This window comes from Nomascus leucogenys, chromosome 22a (assembly GCF_006542625.1).
Source record: "Nomascus leucogenys isolate Asia chromosome 22a, Asia_NLE_v1, whole genome shotgun sequence".
Taxonomy (NCBI): Eukaryota; Metazoa; Chordata; class Mammalia; order Primates; family Hylobatidae; genus Nomascus; species Nomascus leucogenys.
Genome location: NC_044402.1, coordinates 45,885,154 through 45,898,687, shown reverse-complemented (window position 1 = coordinate 45,898,687; position 13,534 = coordinate 45,885,154). Strand labels below are relative to the sequence as shown.

Sequence of the window (13,534 nt, the reverse complement as noted above, 5' to 3'; positions counted from 1 at the left end):
TCTTTGTACAAACAAATCCTGTATTTTCAAATCCAAGAATACATCATTTGCACCTTAAAAGTATCTGTCATCCTTGTAGTGTCCTTTTCTGTCTTTGTAATCAGGGTAATGCTGGCCTCATAAAAAATGTTTGTGTTCCCTCCTCTTCAACTTCTCGAAGAGTTTGTGAAGAAATGGTATTAATTCTTCTTTAAACATTTGCTAGAATTCTCCACTAAGCTATGTGGTCTTGGATTTTCCTTTTTCAGGAGCTTTTTGACCACTGACTCAATATTTTTACTCATTATTTGTGTTGATTTTCTATTTCTTCATGTTTCAGTCTTAGTGGATGTATGTTTTTAGAAATTTCTCTATTTCTTCTAAGTTAAACAATTTGTTGACACATAGTTGTTTAGAGTAGACTGTTATTATCCTTTGTATTTCTATGGTACCAATTTTAATATCTCCTTTTTTATTCTAATTTTATTTATTTGAGGCTTCTCTCTTTTTTCTTAGCCTAGTGAAAGGTTGGTCAATTTTTATTATTTTTATTTTATTTTATTTTATTTTTTTTGAGATGGAGTCTCACTCTGTCTCCCAGGCTGGAGTGCAGTGGTGCAATCTCGGCTCACTGAAAGCTCCGCCTCCCGGGTTCATGCCATTCCTCTGCCTCAGCCTCCCGAATAGCTGGGACTACAGGTGCCCGCTGCCTCGCCCCACTAAATTTTTGTGTATTTAGTAGAGACTGGGTTTCACCATGTTAGCCAGGATGGTCTCGATCTCTGACCTCGTGATCTGCCCACCTCGGCCTCCCAAAGTGCTGGGATTACAGGCATGAGCCACCGTGCCCGGCCATTATCTTTTCAAAAAATCAGCTTTTCGTTTCATTGATCTTTTCTATTGTTTTTCTAGTCTATTTCATTTATTTCTGCTATGATCTTTGTTATTTCCTTCCTTCTTCTAATTTTGGGCTTCATTTTTTTTCTTTTCTATTTCTTTGAGGTTTATTGTTTATTTGAGATCTTTTTTCTTCATTTAGCACTTATCTGTATAAACTTCCCTGTTAGAATTGCTTTTGCTTCATCTCATAAGTTTTAATATGTTGTGCTTTCATTTTAGTTTGTCTCAAGAAATTTTATTTCTTTTTTGATGTTTTCTTTGATCTATTGGTTGTTCAGGAGTGTGTTGGTTGATTTCCACATATTTGTCACTTTTCTAAGTTTTCTCCTGTTTTCAATTTTCAGTTTCATGCCACTGTGGTCAAAAAGAATACTTGGTAAGATTTCAATCTTCTTAAATTTGCTAAGACTTGTTTTCTGGCCCAGTATATGACCTGTGTAGGAGAATGTACTGTGTATGCTCAAGAAGAATGTGTATTTTGCTGTTTTGGAAAGTAGTGTCCTGTATATGTCTGGTCCACTTGATCTATAGTGTGGTTCAAGTCATCTGTTTCCTTATTGATTATCTGTCTGAATGATCAATCCATTGTTGAAAGTGGGATATGGAAGTCCCCTACTGTTATTTTATTATTGTTGTCACTTTGCTCTTCAGATTTGTTAATATTTGCTTTGTATAATTAGGTGCTCCAATTTTGGGAGAATATATATTTGTAGTAATTATATCCTCTTGATGAATTGACCCTTGTGTCATTCTATAATGACTTTCTTTGTCTCTTGTTACAGTTTTTGACTTAAAGTCTATTTTGTTTGTTGTAAGAATAGCTACTCTTTCTTTTTTTTGTTCCCTCTCTTTCCTTTCAGTGTATGTGTCTCTAAAGGTGAAGTGAGTCTCTTATAGGCAGCATATATTTGGTTCTCATTTTACTATCCATTCAGCTATTCTGTGTCTTTTCTAATTTGGTCCACTGATATTTAAAGTAACTATTGATAGGCGTTTTGCAGTTTCTTTGTTCTTTTATTTCTCTTTTGCTGTGCATGATTTGATTATTTTGATTATTTTCTGTAGTGGTATACTTTGATTCTTTTCTGTGTCTTAGTATTAATTCTTTTTTAAACATGTGGTAAAGTTTTCATTTGTGTATCTATTACCTGTTTTGTCTTTGCGATTATCCTGAGGCTTACATAAAACATCGTATGCTCTCATGTGCCACATAAAGATGTTTTGGTCATTGATGGGCCACATATACAATGCTGGCCCCATAAGGTTATAACATTTTTATTGTATCTTTTATATGTTTAGATACATTTAGATACACAAATGCTTATCATTGTATTACAGTTGCCTACAGCATTCAGTATAGTACAATGCAGTACAGATTTGTAGCCTGGAAGCAATAGGTTATACCATATAGCCTGGGTGTGTAGTAGGTGGTATTATCTAATTTTGTGTAAGTATACTCTATGATATTCACACCATGACAAAATTGCATAATGAGGCATTATTCAGAACATATCCACATTAAGAAATGTATGATTGTAGTTATAATGATCTATTTTAAGTTGATAACAACTTAACTTCAATCACATACAAAACCCTACACTTTCCTCCACTTTTTGTTTTTTTGATGTCAGCATTTATATTTTTCTTTATTTTGTAGTTATATTTATTTGTAATTTTTTTGTCTTTTAACCTTTTAAAAGTTAAAGTGATTATACTGCATCATTAGGAATATTTTGAATTTGACTGTATAGTTACTTTTACCAGTGACTTTTTATAACTACATATGGTTTCATGATACTAATCAGTCTTATTGCATTTCAGTTTGAAGAACTCCCTTTAAGATTTCTTATAAAGCAGGTCTAGTGACAATGGACTCCCTTAGATTATTTTGGGGGGTTTCTGAAAAAGTCTGTAAGTCCTAGCCAGAGCAATTAGGTAAGAAAAGAAATAAAAGGCATCCAAATTGGAAAAGAAGTGAAAGTGTCTCTATTTGAAGATGACATGATCTTATATAGAGAAAATTCTAAAGGCTCCAATTAAAACCTGTTAAAATTAAGAAACAAGCAAATTTGCAGAACACATAATTAACATTTAAAAAACCTGTTACATTTCTATATACTAACAGTGAAGTATCCCAGAAAGAAATTAACAAAACAATCTTGGGCCGGGCACAGTGGCTCACACCTGTAATCCCAGCACTTTGAGAGGCTGGGGTGGGCAGATCACAAGGTCAAGAGAGCAAGACCATCCTGGCTAACACGGTGAAACCCTGTCTCTACTAAAAATACAAAAAATTAGCTGGGCGTGGTGGCAAGCACCTGTACTCGGGAGGCTGAGGCAGGAGATTGGTGTGAACCCAGGAGGCGGAGCTTGCAGTGAGCTGAGATCGCGCCACTGCACTCCAGCCTGGGTGACAGAGTGAGAGTCCATCTGAAAGAACACAATCTCATTTAGAATAGCCTCAAAAAATTAACTACTTAGGAATAAATTTAAATAAGACTGTAAAATTTGTATATACCAAAAACTATAAAACACTGATGAAAGAATTTGAAGAAGATACATATCCCTATTACTCAGCATGATCTACAGACATAATGCAACCCCTATCAAAATTTCAAGAGCATTTTTCAAAGAAATGGAAAAAAGCAATTCTAAAATTCATATGCAACCACAAAAGACCCCAAACAGTCAAAACATCCTTCAGCAGAAAAAACAAAAGTGGAAGCATCACATTACCTTATTCCAAACTAAATTATAAAGGTATAGTAATCAAAATAGTATGGTACTGGCATAAAAACAGACATGTAGGCCAAGAGAATAGACTAGAGAGCACAGAAAGAAATAAATCCATGCCTTTACAATCAATTGATCTTCAGCATTGGGGCCAAGATTACACAATGATAAAAGTTTAGTCTCTTTAATAAATGGTGTTGGGAGAACTGGATATCCACATGCAGAAGAATGAAACTGAACCCTTATCTCACCCTACATACAAAAATCGTCTCAAATGGATGAAAGACCTAACATAGGGCCAATATTGTAAAACTCTTAGACATAAATATCGGAGAAAAGCTCCTTGATACTGGTATTGGTAATAAATTTTCAGATTTGATACCAAAAGTAGAGACAACAAAAGCAAAAATAGACAAATGGGAGTAAATCAAACTAAAAGCTTCAGCACAGCAAAGGAGACAATAAATACAATTAAAAGACAACCTAAAGAATGGGAGAAAATATTTACACACTATACAGCTGATAAGAAATTAATATCCAAATAAATTAGGAACTCAGACAATTCCAAAGGATCTTGTATTAGTCTGTTTTCATGATGCTGATAAAGACATACCTGAGACTAGGTAATTTATAAAGAAAAAGGTTTGGCCAGGCGTGGTGGCTCTGCCTGTAATCCCAGCACTTTGGGAGGCCGAGGTAGGCGGATCACGAGGTCAGGAGATTGAGATCATCCTGGCTAACACGGTGAAAGCCTGTCTCTATTAAAAACACAAAAAATTAACCAGGCATGGCGGTGGGCGCCTGTAGTCCCAGCTACTCGGGAGGCTGAGGCAGGAGAATGGCATGAACCTTGGAGGCAGAGCTTGCAGTGAGCCAAGATCGCACCACTGCACTCCAGCCTGGGTGACAGAGCGAGACTCCATCTCAAAAAAAAAAAAGAGGTTTAATGGACTCACAGTTACATGTGGCTGGGGAGGCCTCACTCATGGTGGAAGGCTAAAGGCACATATTGCACAGCAGCAGGCAAGACAGAATGAAAGCCAAGTGAAAAAGGAAATCCCTTATAAAACAATCGGATCTTGTGAGGCTTATTTACTACCACAAAAACAGTATGGGGGAAACTGCTCCCATGATTCAACTATCTCCCACTGGGTCCCTCCCACAACATGTGGCAATTATGGGAGCTACAATTCAAGATGAGGTTTGGGTGGGGACACAGCCAAACCATATCAGACCTGAAGGGATACATTTCTAAAAGACATACGATTGACAATAGGTATATACTAATAAAAGGATGTTTGCCATCACTAATCATCAGGAAAGTGCACAATGAGATATCACCTCACATCTATTAGGATGGCTATTACAACAGTAAAAAGGTAACAAATGTTGCTGAGGATATTGAGAAAAAGAAACCCTTGTGATTAGTTGATAGTTGATGGGAATGTAAATTGGTACAGCCATTACAGACAACAGGGTGGAGTTTCCTCAAAAAATTAAAAATGGAACTCCCATATAATCCAGCAATCCCACATCTAGGTATATATCCAAAGTAAAGAAAATCACTATCTCAAATATATATACACTGACATGTTCATTGCAGTGTTATTTACACAGCCAAGATATGGAAACTACCTGTGTCCATTGACGGATGAATGAATGTTTTAAATGTATTACACACACACACACAGACACACACACATATGTAATGGAATATCATTTAGCCTTTATACTGCCATTTGTAACAAGATGGATAAACCTGGAGTTTATTATGGTAAGTAAAATAAGCCAGGAACACACACAAAAATATCCTGCATGATTTCACTTATATGCATACTAAGAAAATGTCAAACTCATGGTAACAGAGTAAAATAGTGCTTACTAGGGCCTGGCAGTTGGGGGAAAAGAAAAAATGTTTGTCAGAAGGTACAAACTTTTCAGTTATAAGATGAATAAGTTCTGGAGATCTAATGTACAGCATAGTAACTAAAGTCAATAATAATTTATACTTGAAATTTGCTGAAAGAGTAGATCTCAAGTGTTCTCCACCACACACACACAAGTAAAAAGGTAACCAAGTGAGCTGATGACTATGTTAGCTTGATTGTGGTAATCACCATTTCACAATGTATATGTATATCAAAATATCACACTGCACACCTTAAATATATACAATTTTTCTTTGTTAATAAAACTGGCAAAAATATCTTTTATATGTTGCCTTGACTCCATTTCTTCTTATTTTGTCAAAATAGAAGTCCTCACTGTTTGCATATATTTAGAAACTTGTGCTACATCCAGAAGTCAGGAGTGGGGTAGGGTGAACTAAGTTACTGACTCTTTAGGAATCTTAGGGTGTGAGATGAGACTGGAGTTCAAGGCCTAGGAGCTGAGTCTGGTCTTGAGCAGCTTCTTTTTTGTTTTGTTTTGTTTTGAGACGGGGTCTCACTTTCTTGCCCAGGCTGGAGTGCAGTGGCACGATCTGGGCTCTCTGCAACCTCCGCCTCCTGGGCTCCAGCAATCCTCTCACCTCAGCCTCCCAAGTAACTGGAACCACATACAGGCATGTGCCACTATGCCTAGCTAATTTTCCTGTATTTTTGGTAGAGATGGGGTTTCGCCTTGCTGCCCAGGCTGGTCCTGAACTCCTGAGCTCAGGTGATCCACCCACCTGGGCCTCCCATAGTGCTGGGATTACAGGTATGAGCCACTGCACCCGGCCATGAGCGGCCTCTTCTGATATCCCTGGTGTGTTCCGTACACATCTTCTTTGTCTGAATGTGCCTTTCCTTTCTCTCTATTGGTCTACAGATTTTTCCTTCTTTAGGATATTATCAACTGGAATTCAAATTTTTATCAAAAATTGGACCTAGCTCTTTTTATTCATATTTTCCTGATATATTTTTTCCATTAATTTATTTTCAATAGGTTTTATTGAGTGTTTTTTTGACACCTAAAAATTTTACCTGACGATCTTAGCCTTTGATTTATGTAATTATTGTTCTATTACGACTTCTTTCTGTCATCTCATTTTATGATTTTTCATACTTTCTTTACTGTTTCTTTTTTCCTATTTGTACCTCTCATTCTATAGATCAAATCTTTTTCCATTTGTTTGAAATCTGGAAATTTTTAACATTGTAATGGTGGTTATATCATTATTTATGTTAATTTTCTCAATTTCCTCCATGTGTCAAAATTAATATCATCTCAGCAAACCAAATAAGTACTCTAGCCTCCTCTTGCCACCTCTGGTTTTCCTTTCTCCCTTATGACAGCCCTTTATCGCAGGAGGTACTTTGTGAGGTTTACTCGGGGTTGTTTTCAATACGTTATATTTTCATGTATTTTTTTAGGGTATGATAAACACCACCACCATTGATTCTTGAACCCTCAATTCTAACACCACGGTGTATTTCTCTTCTTACTGGGGTGTGTCCTCTAGGCATTTTCGAAGGGATTTATTCGAAATAAAACTTTTGAGGCCTTATTTTATAACGTCTCTTTCTGGGCTTTCATATTTAAAAGATTTTGGCTGCAAATAATTCAAGTATTAAAATTTGTTTCCTTTTAATCCTTGAAAAATATTACTTCATTTTATTCTTGTCTCCAACATTGCTGTTGGAAAGGCTGATGCCAATCAAAACCAATTTTTCCCTAAAGGATGATCTGACTTCTCATCATTTTGACAGGATGTTACAAAACAAAGCAGTCTTCAATGTTCTGAGTATAAATCATTTTGCAATTATAAATTTAACTTAAATATTAATGCAATACAAAAAGAATTAAAACCTTCTTGAGACATGCAAGTGCACAGGAAAATTAACTATCATGCACTCATTCAGGAAGAAAAGGTGTAAAAGAAATTTAATGAAAGAGATGGTCATTAGATGCAAGTGTGGTTGAAAGTAGGGATGTGATGCTGACAAGTGGCAGCAGGCCTGGCAAGCTGTCTGTCCCAATTCAATTACTTCATAAAGAGAAGAATAATAACTAGGTTATCTTGGTGATGTGCCGAAAAAAGTGCTATTTTTCCTTTTTAATCATTCAAAACAAAGGTAAGTAAAATTCCTGGGAAATAAGAAATAATGCATTATAAATATATAAAAGTTGAGGAAAATACTATATTTTTATGAATTTAAAATGCCATCTCATGTAGATGGTTATGTCTTTTCAGAAGTACTTTAAAATTGATGACACATAGTGAAAAAATGACATAATTTCAAACAATTAATGGAAGAACATTAATCCATTTTCTTGAATCTTGGAACCAGGATTCTTTTGGGAGGCTTTGGTGTATCTATGTATCATTTCATTGCCTTCACACAAACCAGATCACACCACCTGCAACTGTGGTTTGAAAAAAAAAGAAAACATAATAATGATGCTGTCAATTCACTTGAGATTCCATGATCAAAATTAACCTATGAACAAAGCACAGACTTTATTATAATTACAAAATAGGATGTAATTTACATAAAATGTGAAAATATAAGCATAGATCCATATTTGATAAAAGTCTAAAGCTATGACAGGGAATGTTGGAGGGGAGGGAAGTTGTATACTAATCTCCACATCCTACTGAGCCAATCAGTGCTGTTCAAATTGGATGGACCATATATTATTTAAACAGTATATTACTTAAGCAAAGAATTAAGCACTGTAAGTATATTATTTAGAGAAAGCAAATTTTTAAAAAAATCCCTTAAAATTATACATTAAAGACTAAATTGGACATACAGTTTTAGAAGAAGAAAGTGGGGTAAATGAGCTACATTCTCTACCATTCATAAAAAGTCAAGGGATATTACTTAAAATGGATAAAACAAATTAGGTGATTATATAACATTATTTACAGTTCAAGAGAATAGCATATAGTAAAAAAAAGAAAATGATAAATCTTGCCTAACTCTGAAAAACAGGACTGAGGTCTGTGGAAGGAAAAAAAAAGTTTCTGGTTTTCACTGTTTTTTTGCCCATCAAACTGTTTGAATGATTTTCAATGCACATGCGTTGGTTTAATTTAAAAATGTTCTTACTTACAGATCCCCTTGAATTACATGTAAAATTAGGTTTCCTTTAGCCAATGGGGTATGAAAAGTAATCAACTCATCTAATGGAAGTTAAACATTAATAAATTATAATTTGGGGAAGAACATAAATGTACCCATTGAAAACAACCAGAAGATAGCGCTCGGCTCTACATTCTGCTTATCTAGGAAGTGGAATTCTTAAAATTAAAACAAAATAATAAGGAGCTTCACATTTTCTTTTTTTTTCTTTTTTTTTTTTTTGAGATGGAGTCTCACTCTGTCGCCAGGCTGAAGTGCAGTGGCATGACCTTGGCTCAGTGCAACCTCTGCCTCCTGGGTTCAAGTGATTCTCCTGCCTCGGCCTCCCAAGTAGCTGGGACTACATGTGCGCACCACCACACCCAGCTAATTTTTGTATTTTTAGTCAAGACGGGGTTTTGCCATGTTCGACAGGATGTTCTCAATCTCTTGACCTTGTGATCAGCCTGCCTCGGCCTCCCAACGTGCTGGGATTACAGACATGAGCCACCATGCCCGGCCATGGTTGGAGCATCTTATCAAAGACCTATACTTGTAGCTTTTCGTTGGAAAGAAGGGAGAAATTTTATTCATGCCTTGATCTTATTAACAATGCGTAACTAGATTGTGATGGCCATTATCAATAGAACTATCATCGGATTCAAAGAGCACTGTTTGTCTCCTTTAATATGGAGAAATATCACAAATAAGTGGGAAATAATTTAATGACTGCTTCATTTTTAATCATATAGCTGGGTGATAGTTTAAGTCTGATGAGAATAGATATTTGAACAAAAATACCCAATTCCCTGTTTCATAATTTAATACATTTGTATTAAAAGGTTTAGACAATAAAGTTAATTTTGAAATGCATTATAAATAACTGAGTAATTAGCAATCATTAAGTTCATTTTTAAATAACTGTTTGGTCCACAAAAGATAAAAAATATATTTTAGAAAGAGAGGGCATTCCAAAATCTGTCTCGGGAACATTCAATCTCAAATATATTTTAATGAAGCAGAAATGTAAATACATGTCTGGATAATTTAGGTTAAAAAAGGTAAATTTTGGTTGCCTGCTTAACTTTTATGAAACAGATATTTTTCATTCAAATCCAGCACATATTTTGCTATGACTTTCACATCCTTTCCTCAGACAATATTTACCTAAACATTAGGGTACCAAAGGAACTAGGAAACAAAAACTTATTAAAGAGAGAAATTTTAAGTGAGGCGCACATTCTGATGTTAATTTGTTTTCAACATTTTATTAATATTTTGAGAACACTAAGAAAATAAAATCCAAGAGGGCAAGTAGGTATCATTGTCTTAGCGTGGGCCCTCTTTTGTCATCCTCTGTAAGATTGCAGTCATCAAAGAGTGTGACCCAAGAAGAAAGTAAAACAGTGGAAAAAATGAGCATTTCTCTAAATACAAATAGTAGAGTCCTTGAAAAAGAATCCTTTAAGGCCTTAGATTTTTTTAAATTTTTTTAGATAAATAGTCTGGCCTATGCAAAACGAAGTGAAATGGTGATAATGAACAGGATAGTGAAGTTTTGTACTAACTGACATAAATGATGAGTTGATTAATGCTTAGGATGGTGTGAAAGAATAATTGAATGAAAAATGCAAATCGAAAGAAAAAATACCCAGACAGACCCTTTCCTAAAACATGCATCATAAAATATTTAAAAGCATCTGCTTTAATGCATGGGCTGAGTCAAAGTAAGGCAAATTTTCAGATATCTAGAAGAGCAAAAAAAGTTTGAATCCAGAGGTGTGAGTCCTCATCTGGCATTTGCCCTGGGGTGTCTCCCAGTAACTACTGGCCCAGAACCATGAGCACCTAATTCAGGAGACAGAGACTGATGCCCATGCAGGGAGGAATATAGGTTAAAATGCCTTCTGCATAAATCTAGGATTTCTAAAGAGAAGCATGTTAAGTGCCTGGGCTAGGAAAATCCCACCCCCATAAGAAGAAAGTGAAATATATGCTTGTCTTTGTTCCAATAGGGTAGACAAAAAAATGAAAAAAAAAAGGTAATTTCTAAATATAACTCAATAGCCATATTGGTTTGGATTTGAGTTCACACTATCTATGGGCCTGAGAAATACCAGGATGGAAATTAGCCTCTGGCAGTGAGAGGTTAGGCCAGCTGCACTTCCTGGGTTGAGTGCGGACTTGGGGAACTTTCCTGTCCTACAAGAGGATTGTAAAACACACCAATCAGAAACTTTCCGGTCCTAGAAGGGATTTGTAAAATGCACCAATCAGCGCTCTGTAAAACACACCAATCAGCAGAATTCTAAAAGTAGCCAATAGCGGGGAGGATGGAAAAAAGGGCACTCTGATAGGACAGAAATGGAACATGGGCGGGGACAAATAAGGGGATAAAATCTGGCCACCCGCAACCAGCAAGTGGGGTCACCTTCCAGGGTGTGGAAGTTTTGTTCTTTAGCTCTTCATAATAAACCTTCCTATGCTCACTCTTTGGTTCCCTGCCGTCTTTAAGAACTGTAGCACTCACCAGAAAGGTCCACAGCTGCTTTCTTAAAGTCAGGGAGAACACGAACCCACCAGAAGGAACCAACTCTGGACACAGTCCTGCGAACTAGTTTGAGTACAGTCATAAAGGGAACATATTTTTCACCCATACTTGGAAATAGAGTTTGTAACACAGCTTTCATTGTAGTTAAGATAGTATATTTTACAATAAGCAACACTGGGACCACTGATCTCCATAAGGGAAAAAAATGAAATTGAAACAATCCCGGAGACTAAACATAAAAATATATTTTAACGGATAAAGATAGCTTCTCAACATTTTTAGAAAAAAACCCGGGAGGAATTTTTTTTTTCTTTTTTGAGATGGAGTCGCTCTGTTGCCTAGGCTGGAGTGCAGTGGCGTGATCTCAGCTCACTGCGAGCTCCACCTTCCCTCCCATATTCATGCCATTCTCCTGCTTGAGCCTCCCCAGTAGCTGGGACTACAGGCGCCCGCCACCACGCCTGGGCTAATTTTTTGTATTTTTAGTAGAGACGGGGTTTCACCGTGGTAGCCAGGATGGTCTTGATCTCCTGACCTCATGATCTGCCCACCTCAGCCTCCCAAAGTGCTGAGATTACAGGCATGAGGCACCATGCCCGGCCATATCTTTTATCTTTACATGGGGAAGAAGAACAAACTACAAGAGGAAAAATTAATTTGATAACACAAAAATTTAATACTACTGTTTATTAAAGGATACTGCAATGTGAAAAAAAAATACACAAAACTTGGCAGAGCTATTTGCAACACATCTTACCTAGAAAGGTCTGGTATCCAGAATATGCCTCCTATAAATAAGTGAAAAATAACACGTCTATTGAGAAGTTAGCACAAATAGCCCATAAGCATGTAAAAAGTGCTCAACCTCATAATAATCATGAAAATGAAAATTAACAATTAGATACCTTTTCACACATATTGACAATTTTTTTTTGAAGTCCTGAAACGTGTAGTATTGGCAAGGATAAAGAACCATGGAACTATTCATTCCCCGCGCTAAAGTAGGACAGCCATTTGGAAAACAGACAGATGCTGGCTCATACAGCTGATCATAATGTACCCTATGATCCAGTGGTTTCACTATAACCTAGTGCAACCTAGTCAGCCTGATACATGCCCCAGAAAAATTCTTGCATTTGTTTACCTAGAGATATATGAGAATGTTCACAATTTTAAAAACCTGGAAACAATCTAGTTATCTCTCAATGCGGGTAGATAATGGACTGGGTAACTAAATGATCATATATTCCAATAATAGAGTACCTCACAGCACTAAGAGCGAATGAACTGCAGCTATTCACATTCTCAAATACAGCACTGCAATGAGATACCACTGCATGCAGATCAGAATGGCAAAAATCCAGAACCCTGACACCACCAAATGCTGATGAGGATGTGAAGCAACAGGAACTCTCATTCAGTGCTGATGGAAATACAAAATGGAGAATAGTTTTGTGGCTTCTTAGAAAACTAAATCTACTCTTATTATACGACCCAGCAATCTTGTTTCTTGGTATATATCCAAAGAAGTGGAAAACGTATGTCCACACAGAAACCTGCACAAAGATGTTTATGGAAGCTTTATTTATAATTGTAAAAACTTGGAGACAAGCAAGATTTCCTTCAGTAGGTGAATGAACAAACTGTGGTACATCCAGACAATTGAATATCATTCAATGATAAAATAAATGAGCTGTTGGCTGGGTGCGGTGGCTCACACTTATAATCCCAGCACTTTGGGAGGCCGAGGCAGGTGGATCATGAGGTCAGCACATAGAGACCATCCTGGCTACCACCGTGAAACCCCATCTCTACTAAAAATACAAAAACTTAGCCAGGTGCGGTGGCAGGCGCCTGTAGTCCCAGCTACATGGGAGGCTGAGGTAGGAGAATGGCGTGAACCCAGGAGGTGGAGCTTGGCTTGCGGTGAGCCGAGATCGCACCACTGCACTCCAGCCTGGGTGACAGAGAGAGACTCCGTCTAAAAAAAAAAATTAAATTAAATTAAAAAATAAAATTAAAAAAAAATAGCTGTCAAGCCACTAAAAGCTGAGCTTCACAAAGATAAGACACTCTCAAAGGGAATGATGCCAGATTTTATGTTGAGTCAGTGAACTACCACTGGCTAATATTTTGTACAGTATCAAACAGAATGTCTAGCATTACTGTGTTTTCTTTGAAAATTAAAAATAATCTGTGGCACCTTTGTGGATTTATTGCAGCACCCTAAGATGCTTTGGTGCAGTTGGGGAACTAGGGAGGTAAACTGTTTGCTAAACTAAGGCTGCTATATTCCAGAGTTAGCTAAGCTAAATATTGG

General features: G+C 36.6%; 1 protein-coding gene across 3 annotated transcripts in view; it reads left to right on the top strand.

Annotated features, from left to right (window-relative positions):
* LINGO2 (leucine rich repeat and Ig domain containing 2) overlaps positions 1–13,534 on the top strand; it is a 1,366,613-nt gene that overhangs the window by 932,346 nt on the left and 420,733 nt on the right. Inside the window, exon 1 of one of the 3 annotated variants that reach the window (XM_030803986.1) lies at positions 1,127–1,255. The exons of the other annotated variants lie outside the window; for them this stretch is intronic. The gene's annotated coding sequence lies outside the window, so the exon portion shown is untranslated. Of the gene's footprint in view, positions 1–1,126; positions 1,256–13,534 lie in introns of those variants that run through there. 3 annotated transcript variants of the gene reach the window in all.